At 44.9% G+C, this 24,773-nt stretch overlaps 1 protein-coding gene across 1 annotated transcript in view; it reads right to left on the bottom strand.

Annotated features, from left to right (window-relative positions):
- The window catches only part of RIPOR1 (RHO family interacting cell polarization regulator 1), a 158,371-nt gene extending 147,604 nt beyond the window's left edge, over positions 1-10,767 (bottom strand). Inside the window, exon 1 of the mRNA XM_058154757.1 lies at positions 10,532-10,767. The gene's annotated coding sequence lies outside the window, so the exon portion shown is untranslated. The remainder of the gene's footprint in view (positions 1-10,531) is intronic.
- Between the last annotated feature and the right edge of the window lie 14,006 nt (positions 10,768-24,773).

The following is a 24,773-nucleotide window of genomic DNA, read 5'->3' as shown; positions in this document are numbered from 1 at the left end:
TTTCAACTCTCCATCCGGAGCTTGGGTTCAAACATAAACAGAGGATAGAATCAAGATCACATGAAGTGTTAATACCACTTTATAATGCCTTGGTAAGGCCACACGTGGAATATTGCATCCAGTTTTGGTCGCCACGATGTAAAAAAGATGTTGAGACACTAGAAAGAGTGCAGAGAAGAGCAACAAAGATGATTAGGGGACTGGAGGCTAAAACATATGAAGAACGGTTGCAGGAACTGGGTATGTCTAGTTTAATAAAAAGAAGGACTAGGGGAGACATGATAGCAGTGTTCCAATATCTCAGGGGTTGCCACAAAGAAGAGGGAGTTGGGCTATTCTCCAAAGCACCTGAGGGCAGGACAAGAAGCAACGGGTGGAAACTGATCAAGGAAAGAAGCAACTTAGAACTAAGGAGAAATTTCCTGACAGTTAGAACAATTAATAAGTGGAACGACTTGCCTCCAGAAGTTGTGAATGCTCCAACGCTGGAAATTTTTAAGAAAATGTTGGCTAACCATCTGACTGAGATGGTGTAGGGTTTCCTGCCTGGGCAGGGGGTTGGACTAGAAGGCCTACAAGGTCCCTTCCAACTCTGTTGTTATGTTATGTTGGGCCATGCAGATGGTTTATACCAGGGCTGCCAAGCTCGACTTCATTGAGGGCTGCATCAGGATTGTGTTTGACCTCAGGGTTGTGGCTGGGCTGGGCGTGGCCAGCTCAACATCACTCATGTTGGGGGCACCTGGGGTTGCCTGGGCGGGGCTGGGGGTAGTGATGGTATTCAGCTGGTTCTATCTGGTCTGGGCGAACCCATAGCAGCGGCTGTGGGAGGCTCCGCCCACCCGCCCGGATGTCATCATATCCCGTTTTGCGCACGTGCGCTCACATTTGTGAACCGGTAATGAAGTCAAATGAATACCACCCATGGCTGGGTGGGGGAAATCCATTTTTGCTGGAAGAGGGCCCACAAGAGGCCGTCGCGGCCAAACACGGAGCCCAGGGGGAGCTGCGTGTGGCCCTCCCGAGCTCCGCTTTCACTGGCAGAGGCACCATGGGCCGGTCCTTTGCTGTTTCCAAGGTGGCCCCGCGGGCCAGATCTAAGCACCCCGCCGGCCGGATGCAGCCTGTGGGCCTTGAATTTGACACCCCTAGATATACGCTAACATGACTGGGTTCAAATGGCAGGCCCCAAACAACACACTTGCTACAGAGCAGTGCCCAGTACGGAACCCAGTCCAACCACTGTTTTCTAATGCCTGTACTATGTTTCAGCAAATCAGCGGTCCCCAACTTTTTTGGCTTGGCTGGGAGGGAGGGAGAGGAATGGGGCCGTGTAAGCAGCGGGCCGGTGCGCACACATGCGCAGCTTGATTTGCACAAGTTGAGTTGCATGCGTGTGTGCATGCATGTCAGACCGCTACTAATGCAAGTTGAGCTGCAAGAGCACCACTGGCCCGCCACTTGGGTGGCCCGATTCCGAATATGCCCCTCCTCGGCCTGGCGAGTGGGGACTCCGTAGTACCATGATGGCGACCCTATGGCACGCGTGCCACAGGTGGCACGCATAGCCATATCAGTGGGCAACGCGAGCTCAGCTCACCGAGGCCGAAAATGGTCCATTTCAACTTCCAATCCCACCAGAAGTTGGCAAACAGGCTCTTTCTGGCATCCGGAGGACCTCTGGGGTGATGGTGATGGAGAAGGCTGTTTTCGCCCTCCCCAGATTCCTAGAGAGGCCCTGAAGTCTGGGGACAGCAAAAAACTGCCCTTCCGGTCCCACCGGAAGTTGGCAAATGGGCCGTTTTTGGTCTCCGGAGGACCTCCGGTGGGGGGGGCAGCTGTTTTCACACACACCCCTGACTCCTAGAAAGGCTCTGGAGCCAGGTGTGAGAGAAAAATGGGCCTACTGGGCCATCATGTGCCAGGAGGGGGTGGGGTGTCACGTGCCCACCCCCCCCCTTCCTGGCACGCGATGGCGAAAAGGTTAGCCATCTCTGCTGTCGTAGATAGCAGCAGCAATATCATTTAGACTTCTATCCGGCTTCACAGTGCTTTACAGCCCTTTCTAAGCAGTTTACGGAATCAGCCTCTTGCCCCCAACGATCTGTCCATCGAGAGCAGAGATTTGATTCTTTTTCTTAGAGGTTAAGATGGACCCAGTTCAACGTGTCCAGAGTTATCCTCCACATTTTAGATGCTGTTCTATCTACACAGGTAGTCCCCGATTTACAACTTTCATTTAGTGGCCATCCAAAGTTATAATGGCACTGAAAAAAGGGGCTTATCTGATCGTTTTTCACACTTAACAGAGTAACAGGGTTGGAAGGGACCTTACAGGTCATCTAGTCCAACCCCACTACCCAAGATCATTGCAGCATCCCTGTGGTCACAAAATTCAGAGGCTTGGCAACTGGCATGTACTGTATTTTTCGGAGTATAAGATGCACCTTTTTTCCACCCAAAAGAGGGTGAAAATCTGGGTGCGTCTTATACTCCGAATGTAGCCCTGCCCAGCTTCTCAAAGGGAGGTTTCAGAGGTTGAAAAAAGCACCAGAAGCGAAGCTTCAGAAAAGAAACCCCCAAACAGAGCTTCAGAAAGAAGCTCCCAAACAGCTTCAGAAAAGAAGCCTCCAAACAGAGCTTCAGAAAAAAAGCCCCAAACAGAGCTTCAGAAAAGAAGCCCCCAAACAGAGCTTCAGAGGCTTTTTTTCTGAAGCTGTTTTGGAGGCTTTCAGAGGCAGAAAAAAGTTTTTTCTAAAACAGTTTCAGAAGTTTCAGAGACAGAAAAAAAAAGCAAAAAAAAAAAAAAAAGCAAGGCACAGAGCTCACAACCTAGGAACCTGTTGCTAAAATTCACCTCTGGAAACAGCTGATTGGGTATATTTTGGGAGGCCGATCCACCTGCCAATCAGCCTTTTTCTTATTTTCCTCCCAAAAACTAAGGTGCGTCTTATACTCTGGTACGTCTTATACTCCAGAAACTAGAGTATTTATGAGGGTCATGTGATCCTCTGTTACGTCTTTCTGACAAGCAAAGTCACTGGGGGAAGTCAGATTCCCTGAACAATCATTTTACTAAAGTTAACAACTGCAGCGATTCACTTAACAACTCTGGCAAGGAAAGTCCTAAAATGCAGCAAAATGCGCAACTGTTTTGCTTAGCAGCAGAAAGGTTGGGTTCAGGTGTCATAAGTCGAGGACTACCTGTATGGAGGGTAAAAATGAGTGGGGAAAAGCTGTGATCCCCGCCAAACTCTGTTGAAGAAAACTTTGAAGAGACCCTTTTCCAGGTTTTCTTTTTTCCTCGAATAAATAAGTAACGGTAACAGAGTTGGAAGGGACCTTGGAGGTCATCTAATCCAACCCCCTGCTCACCCAGGAGACCTGTACTAGGGATTCGAACCGCCGAACCATTCTGATCGACAAACTCAATGTCTTAGCCACTGAGCCACCTAGCCAGGCTAAGTGTAAGTGTACCCATCAGTTACATTTATGCAATTTATTAAGTTAAAACGGGATTTGCTAACGTTTGAAACAGCAGAGTTGTCCAAATTGAGGCAGCTGAGTTAATTCAATAAACCAGCAGATTAACAGATCTTGGAAGGCCTTTTTCACATAGTATGCCTGCATGAGGCAGTGAGTTGAACGAGATTTCCTTTTTTTTTTATAAAAAAGTTTTATTTTACATTCATATCCAACAACTCATCCAATGTACAGTCATACACAATTAGTCGGGCTTGCCCAGTCACCACCCCCTCCTTTTAACTCTCTTCCCTCTTCTACCTTCTACTTTCCAGAGCTTCCTCCCCTTCTCTTATCTACATCCTGTCCTCCCTCCAGCCTACACCTTCCTTCTCCCTTTTCTACCCCTCTTTCTTCCTCTTCTCCCTCTTCTACCCCTCTTCTCCTCTTTCTTACCTCCTACTCTCTCCTCCTTTCTCCCTCCCCACAGTTGAACAAGATTTCCAATGAGGCTGCCAAGTTGGGCTTTTAGCAAAAATGATTTTCCACCTCCATTAAGGTGTGTGTGTTTGTGTGTGTGTGTGTGAGAGAGAGAGAGAGAGAGAATCTATTATAGCATAAGCTTTTGTAGGAAAAAAGAAAAACACCACCAGGAAATGAGCTGTCACTGTTTGTCTGGAAGTTGCTGCCATCTGCTGATTTCTGACAGTATTATTGTACTGAGATCAATATTTTTTAAAAAAAATAAAGGATGTAGTCGCCTTTGATAAAATGGACGCTGGCGTACAAAAACATGTGTTTTAATAACTCTGCTAGAGTTTAAGAAGTTGGAATCATTGTAAGCACTTCGACGGCTCCTCAAATCAATTGTACAAAGCGTACAATTGCAGAAATAGAATGTCACAATTCATTGATGGCATGCAATTGATGCAAAGCATTCTGTTATTTTCTTGGAGCGGTGAATGTTTCCTGTGAACTCTTAGGGTGGAAAAATAAGTCCCAGAGTTAGATTCAGATCAAGTGTCTATCATTAAGACAAGGATGTCCTTTAAAAGAAAATATTTATTTGATTATACATGTAATAACGGTGGCAAGGATTGTTTTTGCACGAAATTGGAAAGCAGAGAAAATACCACTGGAAGGGGAATTTTTTATTAAAAACTTTTTAGACTGTGCAGAAATGAATAGATTGATGAATAAAGAAAGGGAGGACTCAGAATATTTTAAGATATGGGATCAATTTTACCGTTGGTTAGAAAAAAGATATAGGTAAGCAAATTGATAGTTATGTAAGAAAATGGTATAATTAGAATATTGTACTTGTGGAAAAAATTGTAACAGATTAAATGAAAATGAAGATAGAAGAAGCAATAAAAAGATGAAGTCAAGGAGACATCACATAATGACATAATATCAGTGGTGAAATCCATTTTTTTTTACTACCGGTTCTGTGGGCGTGGCTTAATGGGCATGGCACGAGAAAGGTGCTGCAAAATCTCCATTCTCTCCCCACTCCTGGGGGAAGGATATTGCAAAATCTCCATTCCTATCCCACTCTGGGACCAGCCAGAGGTGGTATTTGCCGGTTCTCCAAACTACCCAAAATTTCTGCTACCGGTTCTCCAAACTGCTCAAAATTTCCGCTACCGGTTCTTCAGAACCTGTCAGAACCTGCTGGATTTCACCCCTGCATAATACACTGAAGTATTAAATGTTTGTCTGTGTATGTGTTTGTCTGTGAACAACTTGCCTGCAGAAGTTGTGAATGCTCCAACACTGGAAATTTTTAAGAAAATGTTGGATAGCCATTTGTCCGAAATGGTGTAGGGTTTCCTGCCTGGGCAGGGGGTTGGACTAGAAGCTCTCCAAGGTCCCTTCCAACTCTGTTATTATGTTATGTATAAAATAAAAAAATCCATTCAAAAAATCTATCACTAAGCAACCCTATTTAGTAGTCCATAAATATAAGTTTTGCCAAAACAGTTATGACAGGGAACATGGCTTTTTATGTTATTTATAAACAAATGCTTTGATGGGTTGGTTTTAGTGGTGACTAAGATGTCTGTGAGGCTTCATTCCAAAACTGTTTTATACTTTCTAGGTTATTGGGCAAGGCATCACATACTAGAGGGCATAAAATGTAGGGCAGAACCTACATATTCATTTGCATTTGTTTAGCTAACCCAAGGTCCCTTCCCTCCCTAGGACTGCCTTAGGCTCCAGGAAAACAAAGATAACTCAAAAAAAAATATGGAAACAATAAACATAGAACACATGTGCCCCAGTAACACACTTGTACAGCTCACACTCCAACAGGAAGAGAGAATGCGTCGGCGTGCCCCGACAAGGGAGTACTTCTCTGCACATGGCTCAGGGCAAAACCGTGCCTGAATCACAGCAACAGTCAGCAGTTTGATGCCCGCTGGCTATTGGGCCCCAAATGTGGGTAGGACTCTCTGGATATGTATTTTGTTCATGAGGACTGCTCACTCTGAAGTCGAATAGCGAAGCACTTATATACTGTTTCATAGTGTTCCACAGCCCTCTCTAAGTGGTTTACAGAGTCAGCCTATTGCCCCTAATGGTCCGGCTCCTCATTTTACCAACCACAAAAGAATGAAAGGCTGAGTCAACCTGGCCAGGATCGAACTCCAGACCGTGGGCAGAGTTTGCCTGCAATATTGCATTCTAACCAGTGGTGGGTTGCTCCCGGTTTGCACTGGTTCAGGAGAACCCGTAGTAACAGCGGCAGGAAGCTCCGGCCACCCGCCCGGAAGTCATCAAATACGCTCTGTGCATGCATAGAAGTGGCGCGCGCATGAGCGAACCGGTAGTAAAAGGTAAGTAAAACCTACCACTGAGTCTAACCACTGCGCCACCATGAATCATAGAGTTAAGAAGGACCTCAGAAATCTTCCAATTGAATCCTCTGCTTACTTTATAGCATCCTGGTCAAATGGTTCTCCAGCCTATTTTTGAAAACCTCCCATGACGGAGCACCCACAACTCCAGAAGGCAAGATACTCCACTAATCAGTTGTTCTGCCAGGAAATTTTTCGTCTGTCTTAGGCTGTCTCTCTCTTTAACAAGCTTCCAGCCATTTGTCTGTAGAGATTCTCAGTCAGATAAACCTCCAAGTGCTTCAATGACCCTCTAAAACAGGGATCTCCAAACTTGGCAACTTTAAGACTTGTGGACTTTCAACTCCCAGAATTCCCCAGCTAGCATGGCTGGCTGGGGAATTCTGGGAGTTGAAGTCCACAAGTCTTAAAGTTGCCACGTTTGGAGATCCCTGCTTAGTGGTGGGATAGAAATAATTTAACATCCAGGTCTCTGCCCTCATGACCAGCTGGGTAGGCATGGCTCGGTGGTCACGTGACTGTGTGGGCTTGGCCAACTCAACATCACTCACGTTGATGGGCGATTCACCTTAGCTGTTACAATGTAATAAGGGATTAACCAGAGAGGCAGTTTCTGTAAGCAGGGCAATAATAATAATAATAATCGTTTCATAGTTCCCATCACCAATCTCTTTCCACTTATGACTGTATGACTATAACTTGTTGCTGGCAATCCTTATGATTTACATTGATATATTGATCATCAATTGTGTTGTAAATGTTGTACCTTGATGAACGTATCTTTTCTTTTATGTACACTGAGAGCATATGCCCCAAGACAAATTCCTTGTGTGTCCAATCACACTTGGCCAATAAAAATTCTATTCTATTCTATTCTATAAAGATTAGGCTAGAAACACCACCAGAATATTTCCTTCCTGCCTTCCTTACAGGATTAGCCCTGTAAAGTGAAAAAACAAAAACAAAATAAGATTTCTTCCAACAACCGTTTCTCCAAACTGCTTAGAAAGTTAACAACCGGTTCTCCTGAATAGATGCGAACTGGCTGAATCCCACCACTGCCCCTGCTCTAAAAGACTGCAAATGGCCAGCTGTCTGCAAGGAATAGAAACCCTTCCATTCCCCACTATCCCGTCAGAGCTGAAGAAGCTTCTGGGATGAGAAGCGAAACTTCTTCAGAGAAGAAAAAAACAAGAAAGTTCAGTTGGCTGGACTGGCTTGATTTTTTATAAAAGAATAATTTTAATTTGATTTAAATGGGTTTTAAATTCCTGTAATTTTATAGGGTGTAATTTTATTTTAAATTTTTGGCCAATTGAATAAGTTTTTTAAGGGTTGTTTTTAATATTGTATGTGATTTGTTTCTTGTATTTTATTTGGTTGTTCACCGCCCTGAATCCTTCGGGAGAAGGGCGGTATACAAAATAATAATAATAATAATAATACACACACACACACACACACACACATTATTATTATTATTATTATTATTATTATTATTATTATTATTATTATTATTATTATTATTATTATTATTGTCTTGCCCTCGGGTGCTTTGGGGAATAAATCAATCGTTTTTAGACAAGCTATTTCTGACTGAAGTTAAATCAGCCGAGATTTCATAACCTCTTATGATGCCATTGCTAGGATGATGGCCTGTGGCATCTGCCAATTGTTATTCTGGACATGTCATCCGTAGGAGGAAGGTTGGGCTTAGTGGCACTTGGACTCCTCCGGGCAGCAGGGCAGGGCAGAGTTAATTTCTGAAAGGATGAGGAATTTGTTATTTGCTGAGCCACTTCCTTTCGGCTAACAATAATAAATCAGCCCACAAGGAAGAGCCCACGTGGGATCTGGGCTGTGGATACAGGCTGGCCTGACCCAGGGCAGGCCAAGAGGAAGCCTCTGGCATTATCTGCCGTTCACATTCGGTCTCCTTGGCAGGGCTGGGCTTTTGCAAACGGCTGCAGAAATCAAGATGTGCTTCCTTCCAAACAAGGCCAGCTCTCCCCAAGGCCTGTCTCTGCCATGGCAACCATCTCTTCTCTATCCAACACCCCCACTCCCCCCCCCCGCCCTCGCCTCAGTCTTTCCATACACAGATGCTGTGTAAGGCAGGATGCCAGATGGACACAGGTTCACACACGCTCGCTCGCTTTCCCAGAAAAGCCGCTTGCAGAGCTATCCACCTCTGAATGGCGGTTCAAGGCATTCGGCAGGTCGAGCCAGAGGGGTTTTGTCAAACCCTGCAGGGCTGGTGTCCCACATTTGAGAGCGGAACTATTTCTGTTGGCCTGGGGTTAAAATTAGGGAAAACCCCGGTCTAAATGGCCAGTAAGTCCACTAATTCTACGATGGCAGTGTTGGACACAACTCAAGTGAGTTTAAAAGGATGGATTGCCATAAAAGAAGAGGGAGTCAAGCTTTTTCTCCAAACCATCTGAAGGCAGGACAAGAAGCAAAGGATGGAAACTAATCAAGGAGAGAAGCAATCTAGAGAACTAAGGAGAAATTTCCTGACAATTAGAACAATCAGTGGAACTACTTGCCTCCAGAAGTTGCGAATGCACCAACACTGGAAGTTTTTAAGAAGAGGTTGGATAACCATTTATCTGAAGTGGTGTAGGGTTTCCTGCCTAAGCAGGGGGTTGGACTGGAAGCCTCCAAGGTCCCTTTCAACTCTGTCTATTCTATTCTGTTCTGTTCTGTCCTGTCCTGTCCTATCCTATCCTATCCTATCCTATCCTATCCTATCCTATCCTATCCTATCCTATCCTATCCTATTTTATTTGCAATATAAAAGAGATGTGGAGAACTTTATGGATCACAGATGTTTTCAAAAATGTCCCTGCATTGGTAAGAAATAAACCCATATACGGTAACTCAGAGTTGGGAGATCTCTAGTAGCATTTAAGATGCCCAGAGAATTAATTTTCCTTGGGTACATTATTATTATCCATGCTCACATATTTGGTTTTATTGAATTAATTACAATTGGCCGAGAGTTCTTTTGGTGCAATACACTAAGCCGAACCAAACAGCCCCCTTGATAGCTTCCTATGTCATGTGTGAGCTTCATTCTAGTCTGTTCCACCGCATGAGATCTTCCAGTTTGCTGTTGACCACAACCTTCTGCCTTCCCAATAACATCCACCAAATTGTCTTCTAAATGCAGAAGATGGGAATAATAATCTGGCATTCACAGATGCCAGACTGGGGAAGATTGCTCTAAGAGGTGGGGGGGAAATCACATAACAACAACAACAACAACAACAACAACAACAACAACAACAACAACAACAACAGAGTTGGAAGGGACCTTGGAGGTCTTCTAATCCAACCCCCTGCCCGGGCAGGAAACCCTACACCACTTCAGACAAATGGCTATCCAACCTCTTCTTAAAAACTTCCCTTCACAACTTCTGCAGAAAAGTTGTTCCACTCATTAATTGTAAAAAGAAAAAAAAGAAATTTCTCACTTCCATGGACCATCATTAGTGTAAATGTTTTCTTGTAAGCCACGATGCTAGTTTTTCCCATGATCACTTTTTTTTCTTTTAAAGCCAAGCCCAGCAGGTCCCACTGGCTCCAAATCCTACGGCTAAGTTTTTTAATGTGGGTCGTGATTCTGATCCGTTGCAAGTCCCCAAATGTGTCCCATAAGCCAGTGCTAGCCAATAGACATGTGGGTCCAAAAAGATACGGATCATCTATAGCTGGGGGGAAAAAAAGGAGAAACCCCAGATATACACCAAAAGATAAGAGAGAGAGGGGGGGGGATCCTGGATGGATATTGTTCTCAGGTGCACTGATACCTGCCGATAGTTTAGAGGAAGGCAGTATAATGACTTAGATCTGAGCCTCCGTTTCATAGCCCCAGGGAGTATCGGGTACCCCTTCAAGGATAAGCGAAGGCTGCTTTAGAAGGAAAACACGCGGCAGGCCTGATAAACAAGACTTCAGATTAAGGAATGGTCCATTCTACGATGCCACGCTAGAGAGGCAGTTGTGCACTAGGGTTCCAATGAATATCAACTTAGGCGATGGCCCTTCAGTCCAGCTTATCCCAGTCTTCCTGCCCCATTCCGGTCTCCCTCTACAGACTCTGGATGGAAATCCACTGGGAACCCAGGTTCTCTCTCTTATAATCCAGCATTTCAGAGATTTGGTTTGGTTTTCTCAGAGGGACCCTTAAATCAAGTACTCACCGATCCCGGGGGGTTTTATTCCAGAGGTTGAAAATCCAATTTATTCTTGAGTTCAGTTAGGGCTTGACTGACTAGTGTGTTAAGTCTTCTTCTCTGGTCTGGATGTGTTCGCGATGCATTCCTTTCTCTCCGATTAAAACAGGGCAGGCTGAAAGAATTTCCTTTCACTCTGGACACTGCCGAGTTGCCGCTTGCACTTGAACGCTCCACCTTCCGCTGAAGTATTTTAGTTTCTGTCGCATTAAAAAAAAAAAATCAGAGGGATATTTCCTGGTAAGAACATGCATAAAAATACCACACTGTGCTACAATGATCTGTAGCCTCGCTTCTGCCCTTATTCCATTGCACAACAATTAAACATGACGCTGCCCCATTATATCCTGAAACAAAAAAACAAAAACACCTTGCATTATTCATATCTTTTTCTGTCCTGTTTCCATCCCCAAAGTAATATATATTTGTTTAATGGATTTAATGGACTAATGTCTTGCATACTTCAAAAATGATTCAGTAAAAGTACCGCTCACCTCACTGCATTACTGCAGTTCATTAAAGCAGCCATCTCCTATTTAAGGCTTTGGTTTGTCAACTTAATAGGTCCTACTAACCTCAAAACGTTTGATTCCATGAGCGATGAGATGTTCTATTTGGAATTGGATCCTAAGTATAAACATATTCTATACATTGGTATGTATAGATGGGTTAGGGTTAGGATTAATGGTGTCTCAGTGGCTAATACGCTGAGCTTGTCGATCGAAAGGTTGGCAGTTCAGTGGTTCGAATCCCTAGTGCCGCGTAACTGAGTAAGCTCCTGTTACTTGCTCCAACTTCTGCCAACCTAGCAGTTCGAAAGCACATAAAAAATGCAAGTAGAAAAATAGGGACCACCTTTGGTGGGAAGGTAACAGCGTTCCATGTGCCTTTGGTGTTCAGTCATGCCGGCCACATGACCACAGAGATGTCTTCGGACAGTGCTGGCTCTTCGGCTTTGAAACGGAGATGAGCACCGCCCCCTAGAGTCGGGAATGCCTAGCACATGATGCGAGGGGAACCTTTACCTTTATCTATCCATTGGGATCAAAGCACATACACTACAATCAACCCATATCAATTATAAAAACATGACCGTAAATGAATGGAAAGTGTGTGTAAAGGGGAAGAATCGTATTTTCATAGGTGGAGGGTGATTACGGAGATCAGAGAACAGGAAAAAGAATGATTTGATTGTTGATAACAGCCTTTCGAAGGCCTTTTAGACAATTAGAAGAAGACAACAAGCAGCTGAGGAAGTGGGAAGCGACTTCTGGAATCTATGACTATCAGTCAACTGCCAGGACCATAAAGCCAGGGCCCTGGAGAAGTAGTCTGGTGCCTGAAGCAGACTAATAAATGACTTCATAGATCAACAATCGTAAGGGGGAAAAAAACTTGAATCACTTCCTTAGAATTGGATGGAGAGACCCATTGGGATTCATCAACTTATTGACAGCATCAATTGTCCCAATTATTTCTACCAGGGGTTTCATGGAAAGCTCTGCCAGCTTTCCATCCAAAGCCAACCAGGGCATTGGGACTCTGGAGGTACTGCATAAGTTTGTGTATGGGTAACAGTAGATGGCACATGATTACGGATCTTCCCGACTTTTCTGGACTTGGCTGAAGAGGTTTTAAAAAAATGCTTTTAAAAGGTTCTGGAGATCAGGCAACTCAGCTGGGATCACCAGAGGAGCCTTTTAAAAGCTTTTTTTTTCCGGCCGAAGAGGTTGTAGAAAAAATGCTTTTAAAGGGTTCTGACGATCCCAGCTGAGCTGCGTGATCATCAGAGGCTTTTTAAAAACTTTTAAAAGCATTTTTTTGGCTGAAGAAAATATGCTTTTAAAAGTTTTTTAAAAAACCCTCTGATGATTGTGCGGCTTAGCTGGGGCGGGGGGGACAGGGATTTTTGCTACCGGTTCTCCAAACCACCCACCATCATCGCTACCGGATCAGGTGATCCGGTCTGAACCGGGGGCATTTCACCTCTGGCACAGACTTTCTGTGCATGCGCAAAACTTTCTACGCATGCTTTCTACCTGACAGTTAGAACAATCAATAAGTGGAATGACTTGCCTGCAGAAGTTGTAAATGCTCCAACACTGGAAATTTTTAAGAAAATGTTGGATAGCCATTTGTCTGAAATGGCGTAGAGTTTCCTGCCCGGGCAGGGGGTTGGACTAGAAGACCTCCAAGGTCTCTTCCAACTCTGTTATTATGTTATGTATGTTATACATGTGCAGAAGGTAAAAAACACATTACTTCCTGGTTAAAAATCAAGAAGTAATGACACCTGGGCGGGTGGGTGGAGCGTTGCTCTGCTATCGCTACCGGATCGCCGAATCACCAGCCACGATCGCTACCGGATTGCAAGATCTGATCAGAACTGGGAGCATTTCACCCCTGAGGTATATGTTTCTATGAATATATGTCTATAGTTTTGAGAGACGTGGGTGGTTTCTTTTTTTTTCTTTTTTGCATTTAAGCTAAGAAAGATCTCTCTACATGTATAATTTTTACAGTTCTGAATTGCTAAAGGCTTCAGGTATCAATCTATATATAGAGAATTAAGAGGCATTTTTAGCTGAACTGCACCATGAACAATGGTTTGGTCAGTGGTGGTAAAGCAGTGGTTCTCAACCTTTATAGTGCTGCGACCCCTTTAATACAATTCCCCACGACGTGGCGACCCCTTTAATACAATTCCCCACGATGTGGCGACCCCAACCGTAAAATTATTTTTGTTTTGAATTTATTGCGCCTGAAGCTGTATTGGCTAGCGATCTGAACTGCTTGCGATTGCCTTGAGGACAAAGGCATTAAAGGGGAGACTCCTCCCCTGTTAAGTTTATCGCGCCTGAAGCCAGATTAGGCTAGCAATTGGGAGTGATTGCAGCTGGCTTGAGAGGGAGACATCAGAGCAAAGATTTCTCTCTTTTTTAATTCATCGCGCCTGAAGCCGAATTCGGCTAGCGATTGGAAGAGCCTGCAGCTGCCTTGTGGAGTCAACCATTGGAGCGCGATTCTTCGACTCGCAAGTATACTTCCCATATTTCCAATGGTCTTAGGCGACCCCTGGCAAATCGTCATTCGACCCCCAACGGGGTCCCGACCCACAGGTTGAGAACCGCTGTGGTAAAGGGACATAGCACTGTCCATGTTGGGGACCTCTTATTGAACATTCCTGAAGTCGGGTTATAGTCCTTCTGATCTCCTTTTCTTTTTTTCTGGAAACTTTTTTTATACGTTGCTGAACTGTTTATATTTTTAAAAAGTTGTTGGTTGTATTTGAGCAACATGTTTACTTGTCCTTCACTTATTCATGATTGCGTAAACAGGTTTCCTGCATTTACACATCATACCAAACCATAAACTAACTACACAGGTTGAGTTTGCATAATATGGTTTGCTACTCACTGGTTCATGGGCCATGCTCATCCAGCCCTTTTGTTTCAACGTTGTTGTCAACTGCACTGGGAAATTCAGCAAGCTAGGAAAAAAAAAACAAGAGGAAATAATAGCCACAAATATCCAGTGATGGGAAAGCAGCTTCATCTTCTGCTTTATAGACAAACACAAACATTGCTTTAGCGTTCATGCGGAGAAAAATGTCCAAAATGCACAGTTGTGTAAATGCTTCCTTAGGACCCCTAATAATAAAATTTGGAGTAGTTTTATTCAGTAATCATTTGGCCATGAAAGGAAGGAAGGAAGGAAGGAAGGAAGGAAGGAAGGAAGGAAGGAAGGAAGGAAGGAAGGAAGGAAGGAAGGAAGGAAGGAGGCAGGCAGAGAGGAAGAAAGGAAGGAAGGGAAAGAAAGAAGGAGAGAGAGAGAGAGAGAGAGAAAGGAAAGAAAGAAAGAAAGAAGGAGGGAGGGAGGCAGGGAGGAAGGAAGGAAGGGAAAGAAAGAAGGAGAGAGAGAGAAAGGAAAGGAAGAAAGAAAAAAGAAAGAAGGAAGGAGGCAGGGAGGAAGGAAGGGAGGAAGGAAGGGAAAGAAAGAAGGAGAGGGTGAGAGAGAAAGAAAGAACAAAAGAGGAGAGAAAGAAAGAAGGAGAGAGGCAGGGAGGGAGGGAGGGAGGAAGGAAGGAAAAGAAAGAAGGAGAGAGGGAAAGAGAAAGAAAGGAAAGAATGAAAGAACAAAAGAAAGAAAAGAAAGAAAAGAAAAAAGGAAGGAAGGAAGGAAGGAAGGAAGAGGGTGGGAGGGAGGAAGGGAGGAAGGAAGGAAGGAAGGAAGGAGGGAAGGAAGGAAGGTCTTGAAAACACACCAGTACTTGAACTATCTCTTAACTTAGGTGAAAATCCAGGACTTTGGCAGAGCAGAAGTATAGCAGAGCGCAGAAAGAGTTTATAGGAGAAAACTGTTAGTGTAGGGTGGCAAAACACACACACACAAATATATGCCTGATGAAATAAACTGCAGTTCACAAAAACTTATGCCTTTTCATGAGTTTGTTAGTCAGAAAAGGTGCTACCAGCCTCCTGATTTTCTTTATTTTTTTATTCTGCCAGAAACCGATGATTTCAGGTTCTTCGAGAGAATACTTAAATACTGACAGGAACGCGTGGAAAGAAACCCTGGTTTTCTTCATTTTATCACAGACCCTGATCTCACCGTTACTTCATCCAACGAAAGTTGGAAGGGGAAGGAATAGAATCCAGTGGAAGGAAAGAAAGCCACTTCTCCCCTCTGCCTTCCCCCCACTTCCTCTCAAAGCACTGGGGATGAATAAGCTGATTGTGAAGCCAGCAGGAAGCCTGTTCCCTCTTTTAGAAACAATGCAGATGTTTCCGTCCCCTTAGAATCAAGATCCAGCAACAACAATGGATGCTGCGCTTGAATGCACAGGTGGCCCAACCGGTTTAGAAGAGGGAAATCCCACATGACAAGAAACAGCAAGAAAAATGCAATCCCGGCGGAAAAAAATTATTCGTCGCGGATGAGTTGGAAAGTCCATTTCGAAAGGCTTTTTGCTTTTGTTGGAAGAAATATCCATCTGGGTTCAGTTCCAAGTGGGGACAAAGACACTGGAAACATGGAGGCTGCTTGGAAAGATGGTTTAATGGTGGTCAGGATCACATGGCTTGAGTTCCTGAACAGAAAAGGGCTGAGATCCTGTGTGCTCCCTGGCTTTATGCCTTTTCTGAGCTTTGAACTTTCTGGGGCACAGGAAGAGTATCCTGATTGGCTGTCAGACTCCCAGGGGGTGGGGGTCTTAGCTAGCCTTGCTGGCTGATGTAATCTTCCCAGGTGCCATGTGGTGAGTTTCTGTTCTAGATGGGTTCTATTATGTTGCAGATGATGATGGCCCATTGAGAAAGGTGGGGAGAATGAGTGAGCTTAGCTGAGGCTTTAATGGCCCATTGACAAAGGTGGGGGGGAGTCAGGAAGCTGCTTTGTCTTTAAAACATGTTTCTCCATTTCTCATCCAGGGAAATATATTCTGCCTTTTTAAATATTTTCTAAAATATTTCATTCTTCTAGGAGGGGGGTGGGTGCTAAATTCCTACACTTTTAACCGAGTAACAGAGTTGGAAAGAATCCTGTAGGTCATCTAGTCCAACCCCCCCTCCCGCCCAAGCAGGAGACCCTACACCATTTCTGGCAAATGGCAGTCTAGCCTCTTCTTGAAAGCTTCCAGTGATGAAGCCCCCACAACTTCCGAAGGCAAAGCTGTTCCGCTGGTTGATTGTTCTCACTGTCAAGAATATTTCTCCTTTATAAATTGAATCTCTCCTTGGTCAGTTTCCATCCATTCTTCCTTGTCTGGTCTTCGGATGCCTTGGAAAATAGTTTGACCCACTTCTCTCCCCTCAAATATTGGAACACTACTATCATGTCTCCCCGATCCTTCTCTTCACTAGACTAGCCATGCCCAGTTCCTGTAACCATTCTTTGTAAGTTTTAGTCTCCAATCATCCTCTAATCAGAGGTGGGTTTCAGCAGGTTCTGACCAGTTCTGGAGAACCGGTAGTGGAAATTTTGAGTAGTTTGGAGAACCGGTAGTAAAAATTCTGACTGGCCCCGCCCCCTATCTATTCTCTGCCTCTCAAGTCCCAGCTGATCGAGAGGAAATGGGGATTTTGCAGTATCCTTCCCCTGGAGTGGGGTGGGAATGGAGATTTTACAGTATCCTTCCCCACCATGCCCACCAAGCTGTGCCCACCAAGCCATGCCACACCCACCAGGCCCACAGAACTGGTAGTAAAAACTTTTGAAAGCCACCAGTGCCCTTAATCATCCTGGTTGCTCTTCTCTGCACTCTTTCTAGAGCAGAGGCATCAAACTCAATTTTATTGAGGGCCACATCAGGGTTGTTTTTGACCTCGGAGGCACAGGGTCAAAATTTACTTTAAAATGCTTTTAAAAGAAAAAAAACCCTCTGATGATCGCGCGGCTCAGCTTGATTTTTGTTACCGGTTCTCCGAACCACCCGCTGCCATCACTATGGGATCAGGAGATCTGGTACGAACCTGGAGCATTTCACCCCTGGAAAAGTCCCATTCTCATCTTCAAACCAGGGGTGAAATCCAGCAGGTTCTGACAGGTTCTGGAGAATCGGTAGCGGAAATTTTGAGTAGTTTGGAGAACTGGCAAATACCCCCTTTGGCTGGTCCCAGAGTGGGGTGGGAATGGGGATTTTGCAACATCCTTCCCCTGCCACGCCCACCAAGCCATGCCCACCAAGCCACGCCCACAGAACCAGTAGTAAAAGAAATTGGATTTTAACACTGCTTCAGCCCCTCCGAAATGGCAGCGTCCTCCAATCGCCTAGAAGTGCTGCACCTCAGATTTTTTTATGACTTCTGAACACATAGAAAATGCTGGAGTTCTTATCCCTCAATTGCCGAGTCTTAAACTGTGAGTTTCCTCTTCCATTAGGAAGTCGACAGGAAACTTAAAAGGCATTAAGAGTTGTTAACCTAACATTGCCTAGCCTCTTCTTTGGTAATATTGAACTGCAATCTAGGGCGTACAAAACCTTTGCTAGACCAATTCTTGAATACAGCTCATCTGTCTGGAACCCGCACTGCATATGGGACATTAATACAATCGAACGAGTCCAGAGATATTTCACGAGAAGAGTCCTTCACTCCTCTGCTCGCAACAGAATCCCTTATGCCACCAGACTTGAAATTTTGGGCTTAGACACCTTAGAACTTTGCCGTCTTCGGTCCGACCTAAGCGTAGTACATAAAATTATTTGCTACAATATCCTACCTGTCAATTATTACTTCAGCAACAACCACAACAATATACGAGCACACAAGAGATACAAACTCAAGGTAAACCGCTCCAAACTCGATTGCAGAAAATACGACTTCAGCAACTGAGTGGTCAACGCCTGGAATGCACTACCAGACTCTGTGGTTTCATCCCCAAACCTCCAAAACTTTAACCTTAGACTATCTACTGTCGACCTCACCCCATTCCTAAGAGATCTGTAAGGGGGCGTGCATAAGCGCACCAGCGTGCCTTTCGTCCCTGTCCTAATGTCCCCATTTATCCATATCCATTTCCTGTATTCATAATCATGTTTATACTTATATCTGTTATCTTATACGTGCTTGACAAATAAACTAACTAACTAAATAACTAACTAACTAACTCATTCCATCTGGAGAATTCTTCACTAGAATTTCCCCACGGATGTAGTATGTTTTCTTCTCTGGATTTAAGAAGAGGGTTTTGGGGGCCACCGTGTGGCTGTTCTGCAACATCAGTTTAATCATGCTCCGTTTAAAACCTTAACAAGGAGAGAATCGTGGCTGTCCAATGCCAGCCAGCAGATCCATATAATGACGGATGCTGGGAACTGAAGTACAGCAGGGCACTAAGATATTTGAAGGCAGAAGTGGTGCAAGCCAGGGTCTTAATTTACCATGGTTTACCAAACCAAACTCAATAGGGTTGTTTTGCATTCGCAGCCTGAATGTGGACCTTTTAACCAGTGGAACAAATTGCCTTCGGAAATTGTGTGTGTCCCCAATACTGTAGGCTTTAAAGAAGGCGCTGGACAGCTATTTATCAGAAATAGTATAAGTCTCCTTGAGAGAACAGGGGGTTGGACTAGATGACCTCCAAGGTCTTTTCTAACTCTATGATCGTTATGTTTTTTTAATTCCAGGATTTCCTTCCAGTATCACAGGGGATAGAAAGCATAAGAAGAGCAGCTGATAGAAATAATCACAGAGAGCTTTGTTTTATATTTAACTAGCTCAGGGGTGAAATGCTCCTGGTTCGGAACAGATCACCCGATCCGGTAGTGATGGGAGTGGGTGGTTTGGAAAACCGGTAGCAAAAATCCCGGCGCCCACCCCCCCCCACATGCCCAGCTGAGCCACGTGATCATCAGAGGGTTTTTAAAAAAAACTTTTAAAAGCATTTTTTCTTCGGCCGAAAAAATGCTTTTAAAAGTAAAAAAAGAAGCCTCTGATGATCGCGCGGCTCAGCTGAGATCATCAGAGCCTTTTAAAAGCATTTTTCTACAACCTCTTTGCCCAAAGTGATTGTAAAAAAAATGCTTTTAAAAGGCTGTGACGATCCCAGCTGAGTTGCCTGATCATCAGAGACTTTTGTTTTCTTTTAAAGGCAAAAAAAATGCTATTAAAAGAAAACAAAAGGCTCTGACGATCAGGCAACTCAGCTGGGATAGTCAGAGCCTTTTAAAAGCATTTTTTTACAACCTCTTCGGCCAAAGACGTCGTAGAAAAAATGCTTTTAAAAGTTAAAAAAAAAGTTGGCCACGCCCATCCAGTTACATTACCCCACCACCACCAACCTTCTCTATCCATTGTTTGACCTAAGGGATCCTGTTTTCCTCTTAGGGCACTAATGAGGTTTAGCAGCTGCGCATCTGTTTACTTTGAATGGAAGGATCACAGAATGTACCCTCTAAAACCCAAATGTCCCAAGATCTGTCCAAACCTGGAACAGCCCATTCTGTACCAGGAAGTTTTGCCCAGTTCCAAGGTCCATCAAAGATGCCCTATCAATAGTCAACAGTGCATGCTCCCTCGCCCCAGGATTAATGCAGGCCGTGGGTAATCATACTAAAACATATGAAGAACGGTTGCAGGAACTGGGCATGGTTAGTCTCGTGAAGAGAAGGACCAGGGGAGACAGGATAGCCGTCTTCCAATACTTGAAGGTCTGCCAGGGTCAAGCTATTTTCCAAAGCACCTGAAGGCGAGACAAGGAATAATGGATGGAAACTGACCAAGGAGAGATTCCACCTGGAAATAAGAAATTTTCTGACAGTGAGAACAATCCACCCATGGAACAGAAGTTGCCTTCGGAAGTTGTGGGAGCTTCATCACTTGAGACTTTCAAGAAAAGATTGGACTACCATTTGTCAGAAACGGTGTAGGCTCCTGCTTGACCGGGGGTTTGGACTAGATGATCTATAAGGTCCTTTCCAATTCTGTTAATGTGTTAGAGTTTATTTGGTGAACCACACTCCAACTCTTGTTGGCAAGAATAGATTGGGCTGTACCATGCACAGCATCAATGGGAGGGGGACACATGCCAGGTGAAATGCTCCCGGTTCGGACCGGATCACCCGATTCGGTAGCGATGGCGGCGGGTGGTTCGGAGAACCGGTAGCAAAAATCCCTGCTCCCCCCCCCCACATGCCCGGCTGAGCCGTGTGATCATCAGAGGGTTTTTTTTTCCTTTACTTTTAAAAGCATTTTTTTCTTCAGCCGAAAAAATACTTTTAAAAGTAAAAAAAAAAAAAAAAAAAGTTGGCCATGCCCACCCAGTCACATTAGCTCCCCACGAAGCCACGCCCACAGAACCGGTAGTAACAAATTTTGCATTTAACCACTGGAACAAACACACCTGCTGCTGTTGTCCTGCCTTGTTTACCTATATTTTATTTATTCCACTCTACTTTTTCCCAGGGGAGACAACTTAGATTTGGAAGAAGTCCTCGACGTACGACCCAAACTGAGCCCAACATTTCTGTTGTTAAAGGAAACATTGGTTGGGTGAGTTTTTCCCCCGCTTTGCGACCTTTGTTGCCACCGGTGTTAAGTGAATCACTGATGTTGGTAAGTTAGTAACCCGGTTGTTTTTAATCAAAAAGTTTTTATTAGTCAAAAAATAGGTTTATACAAATACATATCAGGTATGGTAAATTTTCATTTTTCTTATCTAAAATAAGAATTTTACTCAAATTTTTTAACACATACAACAGCCATATGGCAAGCAGGTAACACGAAGTAGCTAAGTTTACAAATTTTAAATACGTAATAAAGAAGGGTCAAGAATAAACAGAATATCGTACTAAAGAGAATAAGGAAAACCAACACAATCCCAAATATCTTTATCACTTCCTAGTTTTGGATCTCAGAACTCTGGGTTCAGCCTGACCCAACTCCAGGGCCGCAACAGCGGCAGCCGCTCCGCCCATGATCTATAACCTCCCTTCTTCAATTCCTGGGTCATCTGATTCCAGGAGGGCTTTGTGTTCCTCCACATAGGCCGTAGCCTCCGCAATTGTACTGATTTTTTCGTAATGCCCTCCCGGAAAATCATCAATCCTCTGGCATCAGCCATCTGAAGCCCACTCCTTCTGGTACAATTTGCTTGACAAAAATAATATTTCTTTCTTTTTCACGTACCTGTCTGGGAATCTGCCTCAGAATGGCTATCTCCTGCCCCTGTAAATCAGTGCCCCACTCCTATGTTTTCTAAGAATTTCATCTCGCCTCTTCTCACAAATTTGACATGAACCTCTCTGGGAACTGCATGCGTGCATATTGCTAATTAACTCTATAAACTCGATCCACATCCCAATTCATGAAATCAACACCTCTCCCAAGAAATTCTCCCAACAATTTAGTCACAACATCTCTCAAGTCTTCTTGGTCCACTTCTTCCAAATTTTGAAACCTAAGGAAATAAGACATTTTATCCATCTGTAGTCCAAGCACAGCATTGCCTGTCGCCTCCTCTCTTTTCTGCACTGCCCGATCTCACCCTCCAAACCTTCCACTTTCTGCTTGTTTTCTGCTGAAACTTGTTGAGTATCCTTTAAATCCTTTTGGATAGTCACAATTTCTGCTCTTATTTCATCCAATTTCTTGTCCATATTAGATAACTTTTCCAAAATTCTTCCATCTCTCCAGCAGTTGGTCTCTGACCTTTGCCATTAAGGAAAAAAAAAAATACAAAATCCTCAGGCAGGCACAGTATCCTTGTAATTTCCTCCGGATCCACCAGGGGCACTCACAGGAGCAACGAGTCCAGAGTACAGTTAGTCAACCAGGAAGTCAAGGGAAGTGATGTCATCAAAATTCTCATAGTGAAGGCGGAAGCTGGACGCCACCACTGTTCCCCAGAAGGAGGGGCCTCAAACCTTCCCTCCTAAATTTCTCCATCACCTCTTCTCCAGAGCTCCACAAAACCGTAATCTTCTTATTTTAAGTTCTCCTCTCTCCAGAATAACTCGTGCTCCTTCCAACCGCAGGGGAGAAAACCCCCGCACCGGAGCACTCCACCACGCCACCGATATTCCTTCCTTCTCCTCCTCAATTCTTCTCCGCTCCTGTTCACCACCAGGCTGCTGCAGTTATAAATCCAATGCCCCGGTGTCACCGGGCACAGCGGCCCAGGCGACGACCAAAATAATGGCCGCGGCCTGTGGCCTCCAAACCCCGCCAAGCCTAGGACGCGCCAGCATCGGTCCCCACAGTCCTGTATGTCGGCTGGGAGACCCCTGGCGAGCCGTCCGTGCGGCAGGTGTCCTTTTCGGAACACCTGGCCCCTGAGGGCCTCGGCGGCGGCCGGATTCGGGCGCTGGAGGCAGGAGAAGCCTTCCAGACGTCCGTTGCCGCTGGACACCGGAAGTCGTCTCCAGTAACCCGGTTGTTAAGTGAATCTGGCTTCCCCATCGACTTTGCTTGTGAGAAGGTCACGAAAGGGGATCACATGACCTTGGGACACAGCAACCGTTGTAACTATGAATCAGCTGCAAAGCATCTGAGTTTGGGTCATGTGACCACAGGTATGGTGTAAAGGTCGTAACTGTGAAAAACGGTCGTGAGTCACTTTTTTCGGTTCCGTTGTAAGTTTGAACAGTCACTAAACGAACTGTTGTAAGTCGGGGACTACCTGTACTTCCCTGAATGCAGCCAACAAACTCTCTCTGCTACTGTTCTCCCCAACAGGTAGTCCTCGACTTACAACATTCAGCGATCATTCAAACTTAAAACGGCACCGAAAAAATGTGGCTTACGACCGTTTTTCAGTTATGACCTTTGAAGCTGCTGCTGCTGCTGATCACGTGATCAAAATTCAGCTGGTGATGGTCACGTGATCAAACTTCGGATGCTTGGCAACCGGTTCATACTTATTACGGTTGCAATATCCCAGGCAACGGTCGGTTTCACATTAACTTACTACTGGTTCTCCGCACGCACACACGCTCCCTTCATGTGCACGCGGACCCAGTTTGCGCATGCACCTGCCTTCCACACATGCGCCCGGCCTTCCACACATGCGCTGCGCTCATGCGCGCGCCTTCTGCGCGTGTGCCCGGCCTCAAAAACGTGCCTAAATAGGATGGCATAGAGCCGGGGGCAAGTGGGTGGGCCATACCGGTTCAGGCGAACCGGTCGGATCTTGTCGTGTCCCACTCCTCCGCTGACGGCTGGGTCCGGGAAATCCGAATCAGGCTTGCCTCTGCAGCTCTGCCCAAAGTCCTAGCAAAGTCCTCAGAGCAGGCAGGAGACCAGTAAGTGACTTCAGCAAGATAAGTTTGACTTTTGCCTGACTCAGAGACTGCCAGAAAGTAGCTCCTTTATATAGGCCATGGGGTGTGGCTCCATGACTCAGCACTCATTAAGGCCTGCCCCTCCCTTCCCTCTGTTGCCTCCGCCTCTCCAATCTTCTGATGCGAGGGTCACTCCAATCAGCTGTTCTTGGGAGTAAACCCTCCTCAGGCTCACCTGCTGTGGATGAGGGGGAGGGGTCTAGCTGCTCCGTTTGCCTGGGCATGGAGTCAGGGCTGGGGCAGGGAGATGCTCCTTCTTCTGCAGTTTGTGGGGGCATGGAGCCAGGACTTGGGCCGGAAGGCATACATTCCTCAGTGTTGGGGAGCAGGTAAGAAGGCCCCGGCTGCTCTGAGGGCGGGCAAGACACAACAGATCTGGCGGAATACCACCTCTGGTCCCAGGGTCACGTGATCCCCTTTTGTGACCTTTTTGACATGCAAAGTCAATGGGGAAACCGGATTCGCTTAACAAACCGGGTGACTAACTTATCAACCCTGGTGATTCACTTAACAGCTCTGGCAAGGAAGGCCATAAAATGGGACAAAACTCCCTTAACAAATGTCTCACGGCAACAGAAATTTTGGGTTGGATTTGAATCGCGGCTGTAAGTTGAGGAAGTTCTGTGTAAGGAAAGTAAGCCAGTAGATACCTAAAGAGACCACAAGGAGGCGGATTTTCATACCAGAAAAATGAGCTCCGCTTGATAACCAAAGATGGAGCTAATTTTATTTTTTTATTTTATTTTTTTATTTTGTCAAGTACATATTAGATAATATATATATAAACATGAATTGAATACATAAAATGAATACAATTAAAGGGAAAATTAGGACAGGGACGGTAGGCACGCTGGTGCTCTTATGCACGCCCCTTACAGACCTTTTAGGAATGGGGTGAGGTCAATAGTAGACAGTCTTAGGTTAAATTTTGGGATGAGACCACAGAGTCAGGTAGTACATTCCAGGCACTGACCACTTTGTTGCTGAAGTCATATTTTCTGCCATCGAGTGTTGTACGGTTCTCTTTAAGTTTGTATCTATTGTGTGCTCATGTAGTGTTGTGGTTGAAGCTGAAGTAGTCATTGATAGGTTGGACATTGTAGCAGATGATTTTATGAGCTATGCTTAGGTCAGACCAAAGGCATTGTCGTTCTAAATTTTCTAAGCCCAAAATTTCAAGTCTGGTGGCATAAGGTATTTTGTTGCAAGCGGAGGAGTAGAGGACTGTTCTCCTGAAATATTTCTGGACTCTCTCAATTGTATCAATGTCCGATATGCAGTGCGGGTTCCAGACAGATGAGCTGTATTCGAGAATTGGTCTAGCAAATGTTTTGTATGCTCTGGTTAATAGTGTAATATTACCGGAGAAGAAGCTATGCGAGAAGAAACTACGTCAAGAGCAGAGATAACTTTATTATTTATTTTATTTAT

The sequence above is a fragment of the Ahaetulla prasina genome, chromosome 12 (assembly GCF_028640845.1).
Source record: "Ahaetulla prasina isolate Xishuangbanna chromosome 12, ASM2864084v1, whole genome shotgun sequence".
NCBI lineage: Eukaryota > Metazoa > Chordata > Lepidosauria > Squamata > Colubridae > Ahaetulla > Ahaetulla prasina.
The sequence above is the reverse complement of the archived record's forward strand: the minus strand, read 5'-3'. Positions and strand labels throughout refer to the sequence as shown.